This window comes from Salmo salar, chromosome ssa19 (genome assembly GCF_905237065.1).
Source record: "Salmo salar chromosome ssa19, Ssal_v3.1, whole genome shotgun sequence".
NCBI classification, from domain to species: domain Eukaryota; kingdom Metazoa; phylum Chordata; class Actinopteri; order Salmoniformes; family Salmonidae; genus Salmo; species Salmo salar.
Window position 1 is genome coordinate 60,941,564 of NC_059460.1, and position 24,512 is coordinate 60,966,075.

General features: G+C 42.8%; 1 protein-coding gene across 1 annotated transcript in view; it reads left to right on the top strand.

Annotated features, from left to right (window-relative positions):
• The window catches only part of LOC106579138 (zinc finger protein 385C), a 149,295-nt gene that overhangs the window by 75,751 nt on the left and 49,032 nt on the right, over positions 1–24,512 (top strand). The window lies entirely within an intron of this gene.

Sequence of the window (24,512 nt, forward strand, 5' to 3'; positions counted from 1 at the left end):
TTACATAGTTGAATGTGCTGACAACAAAATCACACAAAAATAATCAATGGAAATCCAATTTATCAACCCATGGAGGTCTGGATTTGGAGTCACACTCAAAATTAAAGTGGAAAACCACACTACAGGCTGATCCAACTTTGATGTAATGTCCTTAAAACAAGTCAAAATGAGGCTCAGTAGTGTGTGTGGCCTCCACGTGCCTGTATGACCTCCCTACAACGCCTGGGCATGCTCCTGATGAGGTGGCGGATGGTCTCCTGAGGGATCTCCTCCCAGACCTGGACTAAAGCATCCGCCAACACCTGGACAGTCTGTGGTGCAACGTGGCGTTGGTGGATGGAGCGAGACATGATGTCCCAGATGTGCTCAATTGGATTCAGGTCTGGGGAACGGGCGGGCCAGTCCATAGCATCAATGCCTTCCTCTTGCAGGAACTGCTGACACACTCCAGCCACATGAGGTCTAGCATTGTCTTGCATTAGGAGGAACCCAGGGCCAACCGCACCAGCATATGGTCTCACAAGGGGTCTGAGGATCTCATCTCGGTACCTAATGGCAGTCAGGCTACCTCTGGCGAGCACATGGAGGGCTGTGCGACCCCCCAAAGAAATGCCACCCCACACCATGACTGACCCACCGCCAAACTGGTCATGCTGGAGAATGTTGCAGGCAGCAGAACGTTCTCCACGGCGTCTCCAGACTCTGTCATGTCTGTCACGTGCTCAGTGTGAACCTGCTTTCATCTGTGAAGAGCACAGGGCGCCAGTGGCGAATTTGCCAATCGTGGAGTTCTCTGGCAAATGCCAAACGTCCTGCACGGTGTTGGGCTGTAAACACAACCCCCACCTGTGGACGTCGGGCCCTCATACCACCCTCATGGAGTCTGTTTCTGACCGTTTGAGCAGACACATGCACATTTGTGGCCTGCTGGAGGTCATTTTGCAGGGCTCTGGCAGTGCTTCTCCTGCTCCTCCTTGCACAAAGGCGGAGGTAGCGGTCCTGCTGCTGGGTTGTTGCCCTCCTACGGCCTCCTCCACGTCTCCTGATGTACTGGCTTGTCTCCTGGTAGCGCCTCCATGCTCTGGACACTACGCTGACAGACACAGCAAACCTTGCCACAGCTCGCATTGATGTGCCATCCTGGATGAGCTGCACTACCTGAGCCACTTGTGTGGGTTGTAGACTCCGTCTCATGCTACCACTAAAGTGAAAGCACCACCAGCATTCAAAAGTGACCAAAACATCAGCCAGGAAGCATAGGAACTGAGAAGTGGTCTGTGACCCCACCTGCAGAACCTCTCCTTTATTGGGGGTGTCTTGCTAATTGCCTATAATTTCTCTAAATGTTCCATATTGACTGACCTTCGTGTCTTAAAGTAATGATGGACTGTCGTTTCTCTTCGCTTATTTGAGCTGTTCTTGTCATAATATGGACTTGGTCTTTTACCAAATAGGGCTATCTTCTGTTTACCACCCCTACCTTTCACAACACAACTGATTAGCTCATACGCATTAAGAAGGAAAGAAATTCCACAAATTAACTTTTAAGAAGGCACACCTGTTAATTCAAATGCATTCCAGGTGACTACCTCATGAAGCTGATTGAGAGAATGCCAAGAGTGTCCAAAGCTGACATCAAGGAAAAGGCTGGCTATTTGAATAATCTCAAATATAAAATATATTTTGATTTGTTTAACACTTTTTTGGTTACTACATGATTCCATATCTGTTATTTCATAGTTTTGATGTATTCACTATAATTCTACAATGTAGAAAATAGTAAAAATGAAGAAAAACCCTTAAGTGAGTAGGTGTTCTAAAACTTTTGACCGTTAGTGTACTCACTGTCCAGCTCAACCAATCAGCAATTGACAAACAGTGATGTCTAGTACAGGGGTGTATTCACTAGGACCCAAACGGAAGCAAACGGGGCGAAATGGAGAGGGACCTACCGGAATGAGAAACTCTAGTTTTAGTTGCAAAACGTTTACTGTTGCAAAATGTTTTGTTACGGTTTGCTACGGTGTGCACTAATCAATAGGTTTTGATGTGCCTATTGGACTACTTATAAAGCTATTAATGATAAACTCTCACAATGCATTGCGTCACATGACCCTTTGCGGTAATGATTACGATAATGATTGTGGTGAGCCACCCCTGCCTTCTTGGATCATCATCAGTAGAATTTTATGTAACTGTAGCAAATTGCATTGGATATTTTTAGACATCGGTTTAATGTCTTGGCTCCTTCATTGCCAAAGGCATTCCACAGGTAATATCTTTCACGATGTAAATCTCTGTGTGTGTGTGTGCGTGCGTGTGCGGGTGTGTGTTGGCTAAGTGTAGTATAGTAAGGAGATTCTTGTAGTGGTTAAAGACCTTCACATATTTAGAAAACACTGAATCTCTCCTTTTGAAGTCAGACGGTTTGTCATAGTCGTGCATCTCGTTTCCAGAATGGCTCTTTACCCTCCAGGTAAAAGTTAACCTTCCACACGGACCTAGGATCAGCTCACCTGCCCAAAACCTTACCTTAACCTGTTGAGGACAGATGTTCCGCTAGCGGAACCCCGTTCCACCTGCGGAACCCCTAGCCAACAGCCAATGGCATCGCACGGCGCGAAATACAAAACCAACTAAAATACCACAATTCAATTTTCTCAAACAATCAACTATTTTACACCATTTTAAAGATAAGACTCTCGTTAATCTAACCACATTGTCCGATTTCAAAAAGGCTTTACAGCGAAAGCAAAACATTAGATTATGTCAGGAGAGTACCCAACCAAAAATAGTCACACAGCCATTTTCAAAGCAAGCATATATGTCACAAAAACCCAAACCACAGCTAAATGCAGCACTAACCTTTGATGATCTTCATCAGATGACACTCCTAGGACATTATGTTATACAATACATGCATGTTTTGTTCAATCAAGTTCATATTTATATCAAAAAACAGCTTTTTACATTAGCATGTGATGTTCAGAACTAGCATACCCACCGAAAACTTCCGGTGAATTTACTAAATTACTCATGATAAACGTTGACAAAATACATAAGTTATTTTAAGAATTATAGATACAGAACTCCTTTATGCAATCGCTATGTATGATTTTAAAATAGCTTTTCGGCGAAAGCACATTTTGCAATATTCTGAGTACATAGCTCGGCCATCAAGGCTAGCTATTCAGACCCGCCAACGTCGGGCAGCCTAAACTCAGAATTACTATTAGAAAAATTGGATTACCTTTGCTGTTCTTCGTCAGAATGCACTCCCAGGACTTCTACTTCAACAACAAATGTTGTTTTGGTTCCAAATAATCCATAGTTATATCCAAATACCTCCGTTTTGTTCGTGCGTTCAGGTCACTATCCGAAGGGTAACGCGCGAGCGCATTTTGTGACAAAAAATGTCAAAATATTCCATTACCGTACTTAGAAGCATGTCAAACGCTGTTTAAAATCAATTTTTATGCTATTTTTCTCGCAAAATAGCGATAATATTCCAACCGGGCAACGTTGTATTCATTCAAAGAGAGAAAGAAAAAAATCGTGACCGCGCATCTCCAGTCTCACAGTCCCCAGGCTGACCACTTACAAACTCTGCTCCTATACTTCGCCCAGAGACAGCAGACACCCCATTCCACTTTCTGGCGGCTTTAGAGAGCCAATGGAAGCCTTAGAAAGTGTCACGTAACAGCACAGATGCTGTAATTTCGATAGAGATGCAACAGAAGGACAACAAATTGTCAGACAGGGCACTTCCTGCATGGAATCTTCTCAGGTTTTGGCCTGCCATATGAGTTTTGTTATACTCACAGACACCATTCAAACAGTTTTAGAGACTTTAGAGTGTTTTCTATCCAAATCTACTAATTATATGCATATTCTAGTTTCTGGGCAGGAGTAGTAACCAGATTAAATCGGGTACGTTTTTTTATCCGGCCGTGAAAATACTGCCCCCTATCCCAAAGAAGTTAACCATTAGGCGTGAAAATGTTAAACTGACCTTCTACCAGTATCTGTGGCGACTTTCTCCAGGAGTCAATAGGATGAAGAAGCCTAAATAGATGCTAATCTGATATCAGCTTTGCATTACCCCCTAATGGTTAGGGTTGATATGAGGGTAGATTAAGCTGATCCTAGACCTATTCCTAAGGAATGAGATGGATCCCAGGGAAGGGGCTCCATCCAGTAGGTTCCTCAGTCCTGGGGAAGAGCAGCAGATATACTCATTAATTCCCAGGCTCCTGCCTTCCTCTGGCGCCTGACTCTTGTTCCGCTTCCCACACCTGAGCCTGCCCTACGCTGTAAGCTGCCCACTTGACTGGACAGTGGACATCTCTCCCCTCGTTCCCAAGACTCACATGAGCTTATTCTCAGTGGCAGCTGGTTTGTCTGTGTGTCCGTGAGAGTGAGTGTGTGTGTGCTCCCTAAGCCTTTTACTGCAGTGGGCTAAATCAGGCTTAGACAAGAGTGTTTCTTGGTAGTCTTAAACAAATCTACATTGAAACAAGAATTTACACCTCACACACATGATTATGGGCTTAAAAAAAGAAGACACCTGTACCATGTCAGATATAGAATTGAAATGTATTCAAGTTTGCATCCAAATATTACACTTTATATACATCACATAAGACTGAAATATAACAAAACCGTTTGACATAGAAACACCGGATTTTCGGTGGGTTTTTGAAATAGTGTTTATTAATTATTAAAATATTAAAAATGGTTCCACCCATGAGGCCACTAGAGGGCCATTTGGTCATTTGACTGCAGGGTATTAATCATTTCCTCCACACTGTTCTGCGAGTTTGCTTAGATCTGTGCAGACACACACCTTCAGGTGACCCGAAAAAGCCCATAATCATCTTTGCTCTGGGGCTACTGTATATGTATCAAGCTTCTCAGAGTAGGAGTGCTAGGATCAGTTCCCCCCCCATCCATCTAATTGTATTAATTGTGATCTAAAAGGCTACATTGATCCTAGACCAGCATTCCTACTCTGAGACACGTGATTAGAACAGCCCCTGGTCTTTGCTCATTGGGTGAGTATTTTTGTGGGAGGGAAATGGATACCTATCACAGGGGTCATCAACTAGATTCAGTCGCGAGACAATTTTTTCTTGAGCAGATGGTCAGGGGGCCGGAACATAATTACAAATCATTTGTAGACTGCAAATTGACTGCAAGAAGCCCAAACAGATATAATGTTTGACTTTAACATAATCATTTCAAACCTTGCTTGCATTTGTATACGATCACATGGCTCTCTATTATGAGTGGGAATACTTGGGAACAGATTTCTTAAATTAAAATCATTTGCATCTGATTTCCTGGGGTGTTACAGCCTTTTCTGTCCAACAATGAAAATCCTTATTTTTTTTTGCTCAGAAAACTTGGTGCACCAAATAAAATCACCTAGTTGGGAACCCTGCCCTATCACGTGAGAGTGAGACTCACGTGTCCGTAAAATTAGGTAACGTTGTTTCCTGGATGGACTACCCCAGTGACAAATCTAAGGACAAAGTGGTCTTGGCAGCCCTGTCAGCAAGCTGGGGCAAAATAGATTCAAAAGACCACACATACACTTGTAATAGCATGCTCTCCCGCTGCAAATCCTCTCTTTCAAACACACACACACAGGCACGCATGCACTCACACTTTCTGATGACAACAGCCTTTCAAAATGAGGGTGAGCCAAGTGTATTAACCCCCTAGTGTCCATTGACATTTACATTTTAGTAGACGTTCTTATCCAGAGCGACTTACAGGAGAAATTAGGGTTAAGTGCCTTGCTCAAGGGCACATCGACAGATTCAAACCAGCAACCTTTCAGTTACTGTCCCAACACTGGCCCAACACTCTTAACCGCCAGGCAACCTTATGCCCAAGAACTATTGCTTTTTCTAGTGGTTACCCTCAATAGCTCAGAGAACCTGGGCACCTGGAACAGGCTAATACTAAAGTCAACACTTGCTACAGTGGTCCCTAACAGTAAGCCAGGCCTGAAATGCCACCCCTATATTATTATATTATATTATGACAACATAATTTTAAAAATCCCCTTCCAAATCTGTCTGTTTAAGCGATAGATATCCAGTTTTTTTTTGCATTGGCTTCGTCTCAATCATCTGCGTTGGAAAGTGTGCATTTGATGCATTTTGCATCAAACATGATCCTGTGGCAAGTGACACTGCTTCTTGAAAGTCCAATATCTTGAAACTTGACTGCTGAACTGTATTAACTGTGGACAAATGAAAAAAAAAAAAAAAATGGTGGATTTTTCCTTTAATCTCTCTCTCTCTCAGTGTGATAACTGTCACAAGATTTTTTTTCCGTTGTACTGAATGTGGCATAACATTCATTACCTCCGGTGCATATTTGAACCCCATGAAGAACCGTATGTGCGTTTTGCATTTTCAGATCATTACTTATTTTGTATCTTATAAGTTCATTGTAATGCCCAGAGTTGTCAACTGACATGGAAATGTATTGTACGTGTTGTCTTTTTATAGTCTGCATGTAATACTGTATCAAGACTTTGCATGATTCATATCCGCTAAATCAAATCAAAGTTTATTGGACGCGTACACAGTTTAGCAGATGGTATAGCGTATGCAAATAATCCCCCCCAACCCCCAAACAATATAGAATAATAATAAAATCAACAAATGTCAAAACTGATCCAATTAGAAACCCAAATAGCACTGTAACAGTAATCCAAATGCAATCTCTATACAACAGATTAATTTACAGTAAATATACTGAGAAGGATATGCACAGCAGTATATATATTAGAGTGAGCTATGTCAAGAATCCAGTACATAAAGAAATATGCGGTGTGTATAAACAGTGTAACTACTATAAAATGCAATGTATAGTAGTAGAAATATTACAAGGAGCTATGTCGAGAATACAGTATTTAAATACACAGTGTGAAACAGGAAGTGTCCAGTGGTTTAATGTCTCTATAACATGGGACAGCAGCATTGGCTCTGTGAGTGTGTGTGAGTGTGCGCATGTGAGTGTGTGTGTGTGAGTCCGGCTCTGATGCACTTGTACTGTCTCTGTCTGCCAGACGGTAGCCGAGTTAACAGTCCATGGCACGGGTGACTGAGGTCCTTAAATGATCTTCTTGGCCTTTCTTTGACACAGAGGGCTGTAAATGTCCTGGAGGGTAAGCAGTGTGTCCCCAGTAATGCGTCAGGCTGACCGCACCACCCTCTGGAGGGCCATATGTGACCCACCACCTGGATTCGGTCCGATCTAACAACATTTGAAATTGTGTTTTTTACATTGGATAAAAGTAGAGGCTCAGAGCTAGAAAATTGTATAATATAAAATATACTGCATTTGAGGAACAATGGGAAAGTAATTCTGCTTTGAAAGTTGATAAACGTGTAACACCACTTTTGAGAAAATGGCACATGAATGTTTTGGAACACCTATTGGAGAGCTCTTCTTTGTCTACACCCATTCAGCATCATTCACACCCTCTTAAGCCTTGGCCCCACCCATCTCTTTAAGAATTCACATGTTAGGCCATGTGCTAAACAGAGTGAATAAGGTAGAGTAGTAAACGGCCAATGAGTTCAAGACTAAAAGTGGTGAAAGTAGTAACGAAAAGTACTAGTAAAAATACACTCACTTTATCTAGTCCTTGGCCTATATCCTAATCTGATTTTAGTGCAGGTCATGTTGTTCTTCATATTACCGTCTCTGTTAAACACACACTATATAAAATCAAAGTTTCTTTGTCACATGCACAGGATACAGAAGGTGTAAACGGTACAGTGAAATTGTTACTTGCATAATGGAGTCTTTTGTGTAGACATGTAGCTAGCTAAACAATGAACCATAATGCCAACTCTAATGCCGCGTTCAAAACAACTGGGAACTCGGAACTGGGAAATCTCTGACTTCCGACTTCAGTGCGTTCAAAACAACTGGGAACTCGAAAAAAAAAACAAGCTCCGACTGGGAAAATGTATTTGAAAGGTCATCCAACTCGGAATTCCCAGTCGGGAACTCAGGCTTCTTTCTAGAACTCAGACTTTCCGACCTGAAGATCACTGACGTCATGATTTGACCTTGTATTTTTCCGAGTTCCCAGTTGTTTTGAAAGCGACAATACATACTACCATGCTTGAATCTGCAGGTACAGTAGCTAAAGCTAACCAACTAGGTTCAATTTTAGCTTGCTAGCTAACATTAGGCTAAACTAGCAATGCAAATAGATTTTTGAGATACTAATAATATTACTACACAGATCATACAAGTAACGTTAGCTAGCGAGCCAGCCAGCTAACATTACCTAGCTAGTTAACAGTAAGCTTTAAACAGTAAAATGGACTTTCTGACAAAATCGGTAACTTATAATATCTGAAAATGTAGCTACTCTTACCCGTATACATGGATGAACGCTTCTCCCTCTCTGTCATGGATGCCATGGTTGCCCTTAGTTTGAAGATGTAATCCGGAGACAGGTGTTTTATACAACAGCCTTCTGTGTTCTCTTTTTGACTCTCTCCATCATCTTTCTGCTTCCACCGGGCATTAAACTGATTTCAAAACTCGGTCAACTTCTTCCGTGAAAACAACACTTTCTTCCCAATCACTGTCATCAGAAGACTCTACAAGTGCAAGTGCTTAGGAGGATTATTTAAGAAAGTGTTTGAAGAGGTAGGGTTTCATATGTTTTCGTAAGATGGGCTTGGACTCTGCTGTCCTAGCTTCAGGGGCAAGCTGGTTCCACCGTTTGGGTGGCAGGACAGAGAAGAGCTCTAACCTCCTCCCTGTAGGCTCTCTCGTCGTTGTTGATAATCAGGCCTACCACTGTCGTGTCATCAGCAAACTTGATGATTGAGTTAGAGTCTTGCATGGCCACACGGACATGGGTGAACAGGGAGTATAGGAGAGGGCTGAGAACACATTCTTGTGGGGCCCACATGTTGAGGGTCATCGTGGGGGAGGTGTTGTTGCCTACCCTCACCACCTGGGGTCGGCCCGTCTGGAAATCTAGCACTCAAATCAAATCGAAGTTTATTTGCCACATGCGCTGAATACAACAGGTGTAGACCTTACAGTGAAATGCTTACTTACAGGCTCTAACCAATAGTGCAAAAAAGGTATTTGGTGAACAATAGGTAGGTAAAGAAATAAAACAACAGTAAAAAGACAGGCTATATACAGTAGCGAGGCTACATACAGACACCGGTTAGTCAGGCTGATTGAGGTAGTATGTACATGTAGATATGGTTAAAGTGACTATGCATATATGATGAACAGAGAGTAGCAGTAGCGTAAAAGAGGGGTTGGCGGGTGGCGGGACACAATGCAGATACCCCAGTTAGCCACTGTGCGGGAGCACTGGTTGGTTGGCCCAATTGAGGTAGTATGTACATGAATGTATAGTTAAAGTGACATGCATATATGATAAAGGCCCTGAGCTTAGTGATGAACTTAGAGGCCACTATGGTGTTGAAAGCTGAGCTGTAGTCGATGAACAGCATTCTCACATATGCATTCGTCTTGTCCAGGTTTCTTGTCCACTATACAACTAGAAATATACCATATTACCAACATTTTCCAAACTGAGAAATAGGGTTTTTCGGTTGAAGTGTTCATTTAACACACACACACACACACACACACACACACACACACACACACACACACACACACACACACACACACACACACACACACACACACACACACACACACACACACACACACACACACACACACACACACACACACACACACACACACACACTGAAGGGTGTGTCTGTGAATGGAGCAGTGCTGGCAGCTGGCGCAGGGGGGCACAGCTGCCCTGACGGTCTCCCTTGCAGGGCTGCGAATGGTTCACTGACCTTGGCACCGTGATGCCAAATGACAGCAAGGAGCCGAAGCCCGCGAGGATGGAGAGAAGGAGCTGTAAGGCCAGGAAAGAGACAGCAGAAGGGGTGGCAAGAGACTGGGTGGAGTGGAGAAGGGTTAGGTACAGATGCATGTACAGTTGAAGTCAGAAGTTTACATACACCTTAGCCAAATACATTTAAACAGTTTTTCACAATTCCTGATATTTAATCCTAGTAAAAATTCCCTGTCTGAGGTCAGTTAGGATCACCACTTTATTTTAAGAATATGAAATGTCAGAATAATAGTAGAGAGAATGATTTATTTCAGCTTTTATTTCTTTCAACACATTCCCAGTGGGTCAGAAGTTTACATACACTCAATTAGTATTTGGTAGCATTGCCTTTAAATTGTTTAACTTGGGTCAAACATTTCGGGTAGCCTCCCACAAGCTTCCCACAATAAGTTGGGTGAAGTTTGGCCCATTCCTCCTGACAGAGCTAGTGTACCGTAATTTCCGGACTATAAGCCGCAACTTTTTTTCCCACGCTTTGAACCTTGTGGCTTAAACAATGACGCGGCTAATATATGGATTTTTCCCGCTTTCAATTTTTTTTGAAAGGAGATGACTTCAGTGGTTTCAGTGCACAGGAGGAGGAAGATAGTGACAAATGACTTTCTTGGTAGGCTACTGTTTACTGCAAATGTTTATTTTTTGTTACAAGCCGTGTTTCGTTAAAGCCTATTTATTTTTGTTACAAGCCATGTTTCGTTAAAGCCTATTTATTTTTGTTACAAGCCGTGTTTCGTTAAAGCCTATTTATTTTTGTTACAAGCCGTGTTTCGTTAAAGCCTGTGTAAAGTTCATTTGTTTCAATGTACCGGTAGGCACCTGCGGCTTATAGACATGTGCGGCTTATTTATGTTCAAAATAAAATAAATATTTAAAATCAGTGGGTGCGGCTTATATTCAGGTGCGCTCAATAGTCCGGAAATTACGGTAACTGAGTCAGGTTTGTAGGCCTCCTTGCTCGCACACGCTTTTTCAGTTCTGCCCACAAATTTTTTATAGGCTGGAGGTCAGGGCTTTGTGTTGGCCACTCCAATATCTTGACTTTGTTTTCCTTAAGCCATTTTGCCACAACTTTGGATGTATGCTTGCTTCAATATATCCACGTAATTTTCCGTCCTCATGATATCATCTATTTTGTGAAGTACACCAGTCCCTCCTGCAGCAAAGCACCCCCACAACATGAAGCTGCCACCCCTGTGCTTCACGGTTGGGATGGTGTTCTTCGGCTTGCAAGCCTCCCCCTTTTCCCTCCAAACATAACGATGGTCATTATGGCTATTATGGGCATTTTTGTTTCATCAGACCAGAGGACATTTTGGCGGTTTTGGAGCAGTGGCTTCTTCCTTGCTGAGCGGCCTTTCAGGTTATGTCCATATAGGACTCGTTTTACTGTGGATATAGATACCTTTGTACCTGTTTCCTCCAGCATCTTCACAAGGTCCTTTGCTGTTGTTCTGGGATTGATTTGCACTTTTCGCACCAAAGTACGTTCATCTCTAGGAGACAGAACGCGTCTCCTTCCTGAGCGGTATGACGGCAGCGTGTTCCCATGGTGTTTATACTTGCGTACTACTGTTTGTACAGATGAACGTGGTACCTTCAGGCATTTGGAAATTGCTCCCATTTTAGTTGAGGATGAACCAGACTTGTGGAGGTCTACAATTCTTTTCTGAGGTCTTGGCTGATTTCTTTAGATTTTCCCATGATGTCAAGCAAAGAGGCGCTGCGTTTGAAGGTCGGCCTTGAAATACATCCACAGGTGCACCTCCAATTGACAGAAATTATGTCAATTAGCCTATCAGAAGCTTCTAAAGCCATGACATAATTTTCTGGAATTTTCCGAGGTGTTTAAAGGCACAAGTGAACTTAGTGTATGTAAACTTCTGACCCACTGGAATTGTGATACAGTGAATTATAAGTGAAATAATCTGTCTGTAAACAATTATTGGAAAAGTTACTTGTGTCATGCACAAAGTAGATGTCCTAACCAATTTGCAAAAACTACAGTTTGTTAACAAGATATTTGTGGAGTGGTTGAAAAACGAGTTTTAATGACTCCAACCTAAGTGTATGTTAACTTCCAACTTCAACTGTATTGTTTTCTCATTCTGAAAGGAAATACTGAAGAGTGGATGAAAGAGAGAAATCATCTCTTTTTCACTTATTCTTCACTGCTTTAGGGTCAACGCCGCACAGGTAAAAACAGGGTGGACAACAAAATGTGTTTGTAGCGTTTTTTCCGAATAGCCGTCAGTATTCCAGTTGCAAGATAGATCAAATAAATCCAATAGAAAGTAAAATGTTTCCAAACGATGGCTTGATTAATGAACCGTAAAATATTTTATTTGTAGAATCCAAAATGATATGATGCAAGGTGAACAAAGGTTCCAGTATTTCAGGTAAACAAAAACAATCAGGGTACAACCTGTGGTTCAGAAAATGTACCCCTTCCCAGTATCCCAAACATTTGCCATAACTTGTAGGCCTTACTTCCTATCTCAATATACCCAATAGACAGGTAGGCTGACAATGTCACAAAAATTATGTGCGAGCTTCGATGGGGCCTGAAGCTATCCATTGTTATTATTCTGAACTGTCAGATAGCTATCAACAATGACAAGAAGCTGCCGTGTGGGGAATCGTAGGTGGCTTGTTTCAGCTAGTTTTAGCTTGTTTTTGATAGCATGTGTTGTTTTGAGATGTTTTGACTGATTTCATGACAATGCAAGTATGGCAACTCTAACAATGTGTTTGAGAGACAAGAAGTGCTCATTGTGCACAAGTATTTGTATTTTCAATAAACATTGGAGAGGAAATATAGTTTACATGTTGTCAACAATCAAAGCCAACCCTGTCTGTTTTGCCCCATAGTTGCACACTCGTCGGTTTTGTTGCTGAACAACCAACCCATCTACAGTATATGTGGCTATCTTGGCGGGCCCACCCGTACTTCCAACTAATTGTTGCTAGAGGGCGTAATTGACCTATTCCAATTCAAATCATAGGACCATAATAAGAGACCACGTAAGCAAATTAATGCATTAACCACATTTATAAGGCTGCGGTGTGAGGTGATGCAGAAGCTCGCCTCGTAGGGAGATTTTCAGGATTACTGCTGAGGTGTGGTGGTCTTACTGGCACTTTTACAATCGCCGAAGTTTCACCCAGGTGGGTGCTACATTTCAGTAGTGGACGATCCAGCCTGATCTACGGAGGAGGAGCGTTGAACATCGAAGACAACGAGGTGCCCGATGAAGAGCTCCGGGGCCCTGTCTGTCAGATGTCCCTACCTGTCTGCCTGGCTGTACCATCAATGCTCCCTCGGCTCAAGATACTACCTTTCTGAATGATCTATCATCTGAAGCTGTGGAAGACCGCCGCCCAATAACGTCCAGATCCTTCTACATTTGTTGAAATCAATAGTTTTTTCGGGTTCGTTTTGTTTTTAAAGCGACTTTGTGATTCAACGTGTAATGAAAAGCGCCAAATGAAATAAATATATTACTATTGTTCTATAGAGATTTGAAATGATTCTTGATGAGCAATAAGATTTAATCAACAACTATTTGCATCACCAAGAAATAGGAAAACCGTTTCTAACTATGTTTATCATTCTTCTTTGGTGTATGATAGATTGTTAGAAAGCGAAATGTCCTTCAAATCCCTGTCAAGAATTATGAGATCCAGTAATAACAAAAAAAGAATGCAAAAAAGTGGTGGGTGTTACATTAATTCTTTGTGGACATGGGTGTTGTTGACAATTCAGCCATAGCTTTTCTTGAGACAAGATGCAAGGTCATGAAATGACATTATTATCCTTGAGAGTTGAACCGATAGTTCAAGACAGTAGTAGAAACCTCACCTATTGACGAACCAATAAGAACAAGCTTCCTTCCCTTTTCTTGGTTGAACTGTTCTAGGCAACCGTTCTCTCTCCTGTACACCCCTTCTTTTTAATTTCATCACCAACTGTGGGGTCTTGAAATTGGATGCAAAATCAGACAACAAGAATCATTATAGAAATTATGGGGACGATTTTTGCCTTTGCCTCAATTTCCTGGAAGGTATTTACTTTCTAAAGGAGAAAATACAAATAGAAATTGGGGAGAAGCTTAAGAGGGACAAACAATGTGTTATTCTCCTTTAGAAATAGAAATGGAGATATGGATTTTCTCCTCAATTGTTCCTGAAAAGAAGAGCTGCATGGTAAAGCAACAAAGAAAGGATGTAAATCTTGCCTTATTTTCTCCAGATTGTACCACTGCAATACAGACGCATACGCATATGCATACACTTCCACACACACACATGCTATATGAGTTGTGTGGCATGGAAATTAAGCTGGGCTGTGAAATAGGACATCAATCAGCTGGAGTTGAGGTGGTCTGGCCTCATTTTACGGTGGAGACTGGAGAGTGGCGGACATTTTGAGGAGCTCCTTTGGGGAGCTGTCATAAGAAGCCATTCTCCATGGTTGAATGCCTGGGGCGTAGAGAGTGATGGGAAGATTCACGTTGTGTATGGAGGTTGTACTTTGGGTTCCAGCAGGTCATTTGTAGGTCAGAATATCAGTGTGCGTGTGTGTGACTGACTTTATATTTCTATGTACGTATGGCTATGTTAGGCAAGCAGCAGGAGTACTCTCTCTTTTCTCCCTCTCTCTCTCTCTTTCCCATCTCTCTCTCTCTCTTTCCCATCTCTCCGTTCTCATTCCATCTGGCCTTTTATCTTGGTTATTTACATAGGAGATGTCCTTGTCCATATGGCTTCCCCAGTCAACCCCAACCGCTCCTGAAATACATGGATTTCCATACATCAGCAATTTACATTTTGAACACCCATACGACGCTTGCATGGATACACGCAAACATACACACACGCTGGTTTACATAATCGGTTGGAGATGTGTACCCATCCGCTGTGCGGTCCAGTCCTCAGTGATGGCACGTGCGGAGTAAGGTTTCGGCTCTGGGGCAACTTTGCAGATTTATTTGAATCCAGTACCTTCAAATAAAGTGTATAACTGTCAGTGTGTGTCAGTGTCGGCCTCCCCAGCCGTCGTTATTCGGGTCGACAGGGAGCCAGAGCGAAAACACACAGGCTGAATCCACACACATATGCACGCGCACACACACACAACTAAACACTCACACTAAGTCCACCCTGGCGCTCACTGCCGTTTATGTTTGTGTTCCCAGGTCAACGAGGCTCAGGGAGAGCAGGGGAATTATTCAGCTTTATTGAAATGATGATAGTGTGTTAAATTATTATGTGACTCAATGAAACACTAGCCATGTCTGGAATCATTGTAATAGCCTTAAACAACTCTATGGCGAGTACAATACAGTAGCTGACCAAATATGGACTGAATCTGCCTGCGTACATGCCATGATAGTCATGCCATGATAGTCAATGTTTCTTTAAGGTAATTGATTAGCTATAAAGTACACACCTAGTTGTCCAGGTCTGAATCAGACTCACATTTAGGAAAGAACAACAACCATGACAGAATGGATCTTTCTGAATTCATCTGTCTTCGATTCCTTGCATCCTACCTCCTTTAGCTTTTTGGGGGCCATGAGATTTAGTTGCTGCCCCCCCCACTTCTCGACCCCTTGCTAAAAAAAATGTCAAAAATGGACCCAAAACATGACTCGAAACCAGGGCCAGACTAACCAAATGTGACCGACTGCCCTGATTCGGTTTTATGTAGCAAAATTTGAAATCGTGTTTTTTACATTGGATAAAAGTAGCGACTCAGAGCTAGAAAATGGTATATCATACACTGCAGTTGAAGTACAATGGGAAAGTAATTCTGCTTTGAAAGTTAATAAACTTGTAACCCCGCTTTTGACAAAATTACCCTTCAATGTTTTGGTACACCTACTAGAGAGCCCTTCTCTGTCTACAGCCATTCAGCATCGTTCACACCCTCTTAAGCCATAGTCCCACCCATCTCTCTAAGAATTCACGTGAGCCCATGTGGTAAACACACACTATATCAAATGAAATCCAAGTTTATTTGTCACATGCACAGGATACAGAAGGTGTAAATGGTACAGTGGTTACTCGCATAGTAGCAATATCAAAAACAGAAAGTGTCCATATTTTATAAATAGATGACGCTTACCCGACACACTTGCTAGAACCGCATCTAGCTAAGTGGATGGGTCACAATTGTCTAGACATGTACGCATGTTCAAGAAATACAATAGATCGCTGTAATCACCCCCAGACACACCTAGCTAATTTGAAGGGTCATGTAATAATCCGGCCGAACTGGAGTCTTTTGTTTAGACATGTAGTTAGTTAATTAGCTAGCTAGCTAAACACTGAACCTGCATAATCCCAGCTCAGACTACTACCAATATAAACATTGTCATAGCTGTGGTATGAATCTGCAGGTAGCTTAAGCTAACAAACTAGGTTCAATGTCAGCTAGCTAACATAAGGCTATAACTAGCAATGCAAATGGATTCCTGATTCAAGTAATATTACTACACAGATCATAACGTTAGCTAGCAAGCCAGCAAGCTAATGTTTTTTTTAATATTTTTTTTTCTAGAATATTTAAAACATACATTATACTTGCAGTGAAGGCACTCAACAACTATATCACATTAGTCATCTAACCGACTCCCATCCAGAGCGAAACGCATAAGCAACCAGGGTCAACGCCCTGCTCAAGGGCACGTTAACAGATCTCCCACAAGGTCAAAAAACGGGGACCCAAACCAGCGATCCATCAGCCACCGGCCCAAACTCCCAACCACCAGGCCATCAGTCCTCCAAGACCCCCTACACAGTCCCCCCCCCCCCGTAAAAAATAATAATTCCAGTCCCCACCCTCAAGACACCCGTCCTCAATTCACCAAAATGCCAAAAACAAAAGACATCAAGGATATCAAAAATCATAACAGCAAGGCCAACTGAATATGTTTGAGTGCATGTATGGCACTATTTACGTGTGTGTGTGTGTGTGTGTGTCCATGTATGGGCATATGTGTGCATTTGAATGAGAGTGTGTGTATATGCATGTGTACAAACACCTGCACAGCATCAGCATCAGGCAAACAGGCATTAGCTGTAACAACACTGCCCTTCAGTGTCAGTCAAACTTACTTTTTGTTATGTTTTATTTTGACTTTATTTTTTTAACTTTTATCTTTGACCGTCATTCTATACCCCGCCCAGCAACTCCACTCCCACTTGTCTCCAATTCCACATCCCAACCCTTAGCTTCCCTCAGCCCATCCCACCTATCTCTGCTGGTCAGCCTCTTCGGATTTCTACGCACCATATATCTTTCAACTATGCTGTGATGTTTAACATAGAATTTCAATCTATCTAATCAAATAGAATCCACAGATTGCGAGTTGACGATAAATACTTTTACTAAGAGTATTAGTATATTAGTCTCTCCAGATCTCCCAACAGTACTACTTCTAGGGTCAATTTTAGATCTAAAGTTTACTAGCTAACAGTAAGCTTTAACTTGCAATGAAAACGACTTTCTGACAAAATGTGAAACTTATATCTGAACATGTAGCTAGACTCTTACCGTATACATGGATGAACGCTTCACGGCAGACTGGAACCATTTAACTCAGTTTTGTTTGTAGCTACGTCTTGTTTGGCCAGCATTGTGTCAAGTCACTCCGGTTTACACTGACCGTGGCATGTGCAGAAAGTAACCCATCACTTTTTCCAACTGATCTGCTGATAGCGCCTGCTAAATTCAGGGCATCGACATTGTTGAGAGAAGCAGCAAAACGTTTGTAGTTCTCGATGGCTAACGTTATATGTTTAAAAGAAACGGCACGATAGAAAGGACATATCAACACATACTGAACAGCTCATGTTATAGACAGAAGCATGCTACATGGCAGACCAATCCAAACTCATCTCTCGGCGTGTCCAGCCAATCCATTATCTTAGCTAATCATGGCTAGCAGGGAGGTTCCTCTCTTTTTCCGTGGCTAAAGCAACTAGGCTCGTAATTTAACAATTTTATTTGTATTTATGGATGGAATACAAGTTTGTTATTAAGGCACATGAAAGTTCACATGTTCCAGAGGGCATTTCTTCCCTAAAACATATTTTGATCAAAAAAATTATGTTTACGTTCAAATGGCGCTCCTGTGAAGTATTGACGTGCGACATACGCCTAGTTTCCTGAAACTAGTCACAAATGTGGGGTTCTGCGCAAGAACCTTTTAGAGGCCCCCACTCTTGGCGACCTAGACAAAATTCTCTTAATTTCCTGCAATTCTACATGATGCAGAAAAACTTTTTTTTAAGTTTTGCAATTCTACCCATTTTGCCATTGCTTATGTGTAGTGTTGCCAAATTCCCTGAACTTTCAATAAATTCCTCAGTTTTCCCGAAACTCAGGTTGAAGGTTTCCTGGAATCAGGAGGGAATAAGCAGGAAATCTGGAATCCTCCAATCAGGATTTCTGGAAAATCTGAGAATTTATGAAAAGTTCCCGGAATTTTGCAACCCTAATTACAGTATGTGTGTTCATAAACTGTCTGAGTGACTCAAACATTATAACAAAGTCAATGGGGTCCCTTGGAGGTTATGCTTGAAATAATCTCTTGTCATGCTTTATGGATAGGTCTGTTGGTAATTGACATAACAAGAGGAAAACTCCTGATGCACTACCCCGATTTCAAAATTGTACCTTGTGTTTTGTAAACAGTAAGACTGTTTAAAAGAAAGTATAATAATAATTAACAGCGCGTGGTCCGCGTATAGTGCGAGCCAGCCCTGGAGATAGGATGGGATGAATTGTGGAAAGATGAAATAAAGAGTCTATGAGATACTTAATAGCTCAAAAATATATTTACATTTTTTTATTAATTATAAAATCAAATAAATGTTGAACCTCTTGTAAAAATACTAAACAGCCTTAGTACAACACGCAGCGACCACACTAATAGATTTTAGCCTTTTGGTATGTACAGTGCATTCGGGAAGTATTCAGACCACTTTACTTTTTCCATATTTTGTTACATTACAGGGCGGCAGGTAGCCTAGAGCGTTGGGCCAGTGGTTAGAGCGTTGGGCCAGTAACCGAAAGGTTTCTGGATCGAATTCTGGAGCTGACAAGGTAAAAATCTGTCATTCTGCCCCTGTCACACTGTTCCCCGATAGGCCGTCATTGTAAAATAAGAATTTGTTCTTAAGTGACTTGCCTAGTTAAACAAATAAAACAGCCTTATTCTAAAATTGATTAAATATGATTTTTATCTCATCAATACCCAATAATGACAAAGCAAAAACAGGTTTTTAGAAATGTTTGGAAATGTATTAAAAAACGAACACAAATAACATATTTACTTAAGTATTCAGACCCTTTGAGCTCAGGTGCAGCCTGTTTCCATTGATCATCCTTGACATGTTTCTACAACTTGTTTTGAGTGCACCTGTGGTAAATTCAATTGATTGGACATGATTTGGAAAGGCACACACCTGTCTATATAAGGTCCCACAGTTGACAGTGCATGTCAGAGCAAAAACCAAGTCATGAGGTTGAAGGAATTGTCCATAGAGCGCCGAGACAGGATTTTGTTGAGGCACAAGTCCCCAAGAACACAGTGGCCTCCGTCATTCTTAAATGGAAGAGGTTTGGAACCACCAAGACTCTTCCTTGAGCTGGCCACCCGGCAAAACTGAGCAATCGGGGGAGAAGGGCCTTGGTCAGGGAGGTGACCAAGAACCCGTCACTCTGACAGAGTTCCTCTGTGGAGTTGGAAGAACCTTCCAGAAGGACAATCATCTCTGTAGCACCCCACCAATCAGGCCTTTATGGTAGAGTGGCCTGACGGAAGCCACTCCTCAGTAAAAGGCACATGACAGCCTGCTTGGAGTTTGCCAAAAGGCGCCTAAATGACTCTCAGACCATGAGAAACAAGATTATCTGGTCTGATGAAACCAAGATTGAACTGAATGCCAAGTTTCACGTCTGGAGAAAACCTGGCAGCGGCAGGGACTGCGAGACTAGTCAGGATTGAGGGAAAGATGAACGGAGCAAAGCACAGAGAGATCCTTGATGAAAATCTGCTCCAGAGAGTTCAGGACCTCAGACCGGGGCGAAGGTTCACCTTCCAACAGGACAACGACCCTGAACACACAGACAGAACAATGCAGGAATGGCATCGGGTCAAGTATCTGAATGACCTTGAGTGGCCCAGCCAGAGCCCGGACTTGAACCTGATCGAACATCTCTGGGAGAGACCTGAAAATAGCTGTGCAGCAACGCTCCCCATCCAACCTGACAGAGCTTGATAGGATCTGCTGAGAAGAATTGGAGAAACTCCCCAACTACAGGTGTGCCAAGCTTGTAGCATCATACCCATGAATACTTATTGTTTTACATTTGAAATTGAACTAAAGGTTAAGAACAAATTCTTATTTACAATGACGGCCTACCCCGGCCAAACCCGGACGACCGTGGGCCAATTGTGCGCCACCCTATGGGACTCCCAATCACAGCCAGATGTGATACAGCCTGGATTCGAACCAGGGACTGTAGTGATGCCTCTTGCACTGAGATGCAGTGCCTTTGACCGCTGTGCCACTTGGGAGATTTGAGGCCGTAGTCACTGAGATTTGAGGCCGTAGTCACCCGCCCGTCCAGCATCACTACTCTGGACGGTTCTGACTTAGAATATGTGGACAACTACAAATACCTAGGTGTCTGGCTAGACTGTAAACTCTCCTTCCAGACTCACATTAAGCATCTCCAATCTAAAATTAAATCTAGAATCGGCTTCCTATTTCGCAACAAAGCATCCTTCACTCATGCTGCCAAACATACCCTCGTAAAACTGACCATCCTACCGATCCTCGACTTCGGCGATGTCATCTATAAAATAGCCTCCAACACTCTACTCAACAAATTGGATGCAGTCTATCACAGTGCCATCCGTTTTGTCACCAAAGCCCCATATATTAACCACCACTGCGACCTGTACGCCCTCGTTGGCTGGCCATCGCTTCATACTCGTCGCCAAACCCAGGTCATCTACAAGTCTTTGCTAGGTAAAGCCCCGCCTTATCTCAGCTCACTGGTCACCATAGCAGCACCCACCCGTAGCACGCGCTCCAGCAGGTATATATCACTGGTCACCCCCAAAGCCAATTCCTCCTTTGGCCGCCTTTCCTTCCAGTTCCCTGCTGCCAATGACTGGAACGAACTGCAAAACTCACTAAAGCTGGAGACTTTTACCACCCTCACTAGCTTTAAGCACCAGCTGTCAGATCACTGCACCTGTACATAGCCCATCTGTAAACAGCCCATCCAACTACCTCATCCCCATACTGTATTTATTTATTTATTTATTTATTTATCTTCCTCCTTTGCACTCCTGTATCTCTACTTGCACATTAATCTTCCGCACATCTACCATTCCAGTGTCTAATTGCTATATTGTAATTACTTCGCCACCATGGCCTATTTATTGCCTTAACTCCCTTATCTTACCTCATTTGCACTCACTGTATATAGATTTTTCTTTTTTCTACTGTATTATTGACTGTATGTTTGTTTATTCCATGTGTAACTCTGTGTTGTTGTATGTGTTGAACTGCTGTGCTTTATCTTGGCCAGGTCGCAGTTGTAAATGAGAACTTGTTCTCGACGAGCCTACCTGGTTAAATAAAGGTGAAATAAAAATAAAAACTGCCAAAGGTGCTTCAACAAAGTATTGAGTAAAGGGTCTGAATACTTATGTATATGTATTAATTCAGTTTTTTTTAAATATAAATGATCAGAAATGTTATGAGGTATTGTGTGTAAATTGATGAGGGAAAAACAACATTTAATACATTTTTGTATAAGGCAGGTATAACGTTGCAAAATGTGGAAAAATGCAAATAGTCTGGGTAGCCATTTGATTAGATGTTCAGTAGTCTTATGGCTTGGGGGTAGAAGCTGTTTTATGGCCTTCCTCTGACACCGCCTTGTGTAGAGGTCCTGGATGGCAGGAAGCTTGGCCCCAGTGATGTACTGGGCCATATGCACTACCCTCTGCAGTGGCTTGCGGGTGGAGGCCGAGCAGTTGCCATAACAGGCATTGATGCAACCAGTCAGGATGCTCTCAATGGTGCAGCTGTAGAACCTTTTGAGGATCTGAGGACCCATGACAAATCTTTTCAGTCTGCTGAGGGGGAATAGGTTTTGTCGTGCCCTCTTCACGACTGTCTTGGTGTGCTTGGACCATGTTAGTTTGTTGGTGATGTGGACACCAAGGAACTTGAAACTCTGAACCTGCTCCACTACAGCCCTGTCGATGAGAATGGGGGCGTGCTCGGTCTTCTTTTTCCTGTAGTCCACAATCATCTCCTTTGTCTTGATCACATTGAGGGAGAGGTTGTTGTCCTGGTACCACATGGCCAGGTCGCTGACCTCCTCCCTATAGGCTGTTTCGTCACTGTCTGATCAGGCCTACCAGTGTTGTGTCATTGACAAACTTAATGATGGCGTTGGAGTCGTGCCTGAGTGAACAGGGAGTACAGGAGGGGACTGAGCACACACCTCTGAGGGGCCCCTGTGTTGAGGGTGAGCGTGGCGGATGTGTTGTTACTTACCCTTACCACCTGGGGGCGACTCGTTAGGAAGTCCAGGATCCAGTTGCAGAGGGAGGTGTTTATTCCCAGGGTCCTTAGCTTATTGATGAGCTTTGAGGGCGCTATGGTGTTGAACGCTGAGCTGTAGTCAATGAGTAGCATTCTCATATAGGTGTTCCTTTTGTCCAGGAGGGAAAGGGCAGTGTGGAGTGCAATAGAGATTTCATCATCTGTGGATCTGTTAGGGCGGTATGCAAATTGGTGTGGGTCTAGGGTTTCTGGGGTAATGGTGTTGATGTAAGCCATGACCATCCTTTCAAAGCACTTCATGGCTACAGATGTGAGTGCTATGGGTCGGTAGTCATTTAGGCATCTTACCTTAGTGTTCTTGGGCACAGGGACTATGGTGGCCTGCTTACAACATGTTGGTATTATAGACTTGGACAGGGAGAGGTTGAAAATGTCAGTGAAGACACTTGCCAGTTGGTCAGTGCATGCTCGCAGTACACGTCCTGGTAATCCGTCTGGCCCTGCGGCCTTGTGAATGTTGACCTGTTTCAAGGTCTTACTCAAATCAGCTGTGGAGAGCGTGATCACATAGTCTTCCAGAACAGCTGGTGCTCTCATGCATATTTCAGTGTTATTTGCCTCGAAGCGAGCATAGAAGTAGTTAAGCTCATCTGGTAGGCTCGTGTCACTGGGAAGCTCTCGGCTGTGCTTCCCTTTGTAATGGTTTGCAAGCCCTACCACATCCGACGAGCGTCAGAGCCAGTGTAGTACGATTCGATTTTAGGCCTGTATTGACGCTTTGCCTGTTTGGTTCGTCAGAGGGCATAGCGGGATTTCTTATAAGCTTCCGGTTTAGAGTCCCGCTCCTTGAAAGCGGCAGCTCTAGCCTTTAGCTCAGTGTGGATGTTGCCTGTAATCCAGGGCTTCTGGTTGGGGTATGTACGTACGTACGGTCAGTGTGGGGATGACGTCATTGATGCACTTATTGATGAAGCCAATGACTGATGTGGTGTACTCCTCAATGCCATCTGAGGAATCCCGGAACATATTCCAGTCTGTGCTAGCAAAACAGTCTTGTAGCTTAGCATCTGCTTCATCTGACCACTTTTTTATTGATCAAGTCACTGGTGCTTCGTGCATAAATTTTTGCTTGGAATCAGGAGGATGGAATTATGGTCAGATTTGCCAAATGGAGGGCGATGGAGAGCTTTGAATGCATCTCTGTGTGTGGAGTAAAGGTGGTCCAGATTTTTTTTCCCTCTGGTTGCACATTTAACATGCTGATAGAAATTTGGTAAGATGGATTTAAGTTTCTCTGCATTAAAGTCCGCAGGCTACTAGGAGCGCCGCCTCTGGGTGAGCGTTTTCCTGTTTGCTTATGATGGAATACAGCTCATTCAGTGCGGTTTTAGTGCCAGCATCAGTCTGTGGTGGTATGTAGACAGCTATGAAAAATACAGATGAAAACTCTCTCGGTAGATAGTGTGGTCTGCAGCTTATCATGAGATACTCTACCTCAGGCGAGCAAAACTTCGAGACTTCTTTAGATATTGTGCACCAGATGTTATTTACAAAAATACATAGTCCACCGCCCCTTGTCTTACCAGACACCGCTGTTCTGTCCTGCCAAGACAGCGTATAACCAGCCAGCTGCTTGTTGATAATGTCATCGTTCAGCCACGACTCTGTGAAGCATAAGATATTACAGTTTTGAATGTCCTGTTGGTAGTTTAATCTTCCGCGTACGTCATCGATTTTATTTTGCACGTTTGCTAGCAGAATGGAAGGAAGTCAAGGGGTCTGAGTAGTTTACGAATGCACTGTATGTATCGTACCTTCATTGCACAGTCAGACATTCCAAACTTTTTTTCTGCTTCAGCAACATGAAAATTATTATTATTTTATTTTAAAAATCAACCCTGTAAAATGCTCTTTAATATTACTTTGCGTTATTTCCAAACAGATGCATCTGCATTGTTGT